Source organism: Halyomorpha halys, unplaced genomic scaffold, assembly GCF_000696795.3.
Source record: "Halyomorpha halys isolate HHAL.00 unplaced genomic scaffold, Hhal_1.1 Scaffold49.1, whole genome shotgun sequence".
NCBI lineage: Eukaryota > Metazoa > Arthropoda > Insecta > Hemiptera > Pentatomidae > Halyomorpha > Halyomorpha halys.
The window spans coordinates 248,104-249,848 of record NW_027115511.1 but is presented as its reverse complement, the minus strand read 5'-3'; the positions used below and the strand labels follow the sequence as shown (position 1 = coordinate 249,848).

The following is a 1,745-nucleotide window of genomic DNA, read 5'->3' as shown; positions in this document are numbered from 1 at the left end:
ATCACGATATGTAATGACAGTTTATTCCATCAAGTACACGGTATATAAAGAGAGTTTATTCCATCTAGTACACAATATGTTATCACGATATTTAATGACAGATTTGAAGCGAAACATTTATAGAACCTACGGCATTCTAACTATCAACTTTTCTGTTTTAGTTGGAGGTGTGCATGTATAAAGGGCTTTTGGGGTGCTTAATTGGAATGAAAAGTTATTTATGTTTGATTTTTTTTTTTAACTAACATTATTTTTTTTTTTTTAAATTTTTTGGTTAGTTTTGCTGTTTATTTTATTTTTGTAATATTATTTTTCTCTTATGAAAAATAAATAGAAATTTCTTATTTACCCAATTAACAGCACAGGTCTATAAAGATAAGGAATTGAAAAAAGTTAAAATTTTAAATAACATTTTATTATGTTAATTGTATCATTTTTTTCTTGATAAAAATGTACATAAAAATATATGTGTTCAATATTTATATGATATTGGATACTACGAGAATTATAAATCAGGAGACGTGTCATAGGAAATTTTTACAAAACATAAATTAGAAAAAAAAATACATCAAGTTATTTGACAAGAGACCTTGATGGGACCTCAGTTTATTCAGTGAAGTAATATATTATGTACAAGCTATGAGGTTTTTTTTTCAATCAATCAATTGTAACGTCATTAAATTATTTGCGGTTCTTTAAGTTTCATTAAACACAAAACAACTAAGCAATGTATTGGAGTAATATAAATGTTATGATATTGTTATCATTTACATCATAAGTATTTTTTAATTGCAATAAGTTAAGTCATGAAATAGGTGCAATTATAACGCGAGGTTTAGTGTTAGAGTTTTCAATTAACAACGGGAATCCTTTCTTGAGAAAGATGGAACTCTTGTCGCAATAATAATACTATCAGATTCAGTGAGTGGGCTATTTCAAAAATCAAAATACACATGCTCTACTATTTACTAGGACTATTGTACTGTCAAAGTTGAACGATATCCTGTGGGGCGACCCGGACAGTGACAAGGCTCTGGAATAGTACTGCCGACCCTGGGGCAGACCACAGGAGTGCTCCTTAGTATACTGAAGGATATTACCGTACAGAGGAGAGGTAGAGGACATGACCAGCACACTCTGCTTGCTCCAGCAGGACTGTTTACTGCCCTCTGTCAGATATTGATCCTGCCACTGCGCAAGACCAGCCCGCGAATCCTAGTGCCTCGAGTCGTCGCCGGGGTGCACCACCGGGCCGACACCTGTGGCAGCTTCCTGGGGCGTCCGGTGGAGGAACTTACTGTATCCTTCCACGTCCTTCCTTATACTTCCGAGGTCAACGATTACAGATGGATAAAACCCAATATTAACTTTGAGTACGTGTTTGGATGTTCTGGAGTGATGTTCTTTCCATGTACAGAGAAGTACAGCATGTTGCGTTCGTACAGGTTATATTATATTTGTGATGTGCTCTGCTGATGATGCTTCAATGGGTATGCTGCGATACAACACGAGGAGGCTCCTCACCTCCGGACTTAAAATACCACCTTTTAGAATGAATATCTCATATATAACAAATAAATATAACAGGTAACCTTAAAATACCAAAGGTAGTAAAAGGTAAGACCCAACACGAATTACTTTTTTCTTTTCCCACAGTAATGCACTCATTAATTCACTTTTTATTTTTTTTTAGAGGGATCGGAAAAAAAATGGTTATGCTGCATCACGTATCGGTTGGTGAGATG

At 34.8% G+C, this 1,745-nt stretch overlaps 1 protein-coding gene across 3 annotated transcripts in view; it reads right to left on the bottom strand.

Annotated features, from left to right (window-relative positions):
* LOC106690108 (uncharacterized) overlaps positions 1-1,172 on the bottom strand; it is a 110,137-nt gene extending 108,965 nt beyond the window's left edge. For all 3 annotated transcript variants that reach the window (XM_014435409.2, XM_067052550.1, XM_014435434.2), the window contains exon 1: positions 1,101-1,172. The gene's annotated coding sequence lies outside the window, so the exon portion shown is untranslated. The remainder of the gene's footprint in view (positions 1-1,100) is intronic.
* Positions 1,173-1,745: the final 573 nt, after the last annotated feature.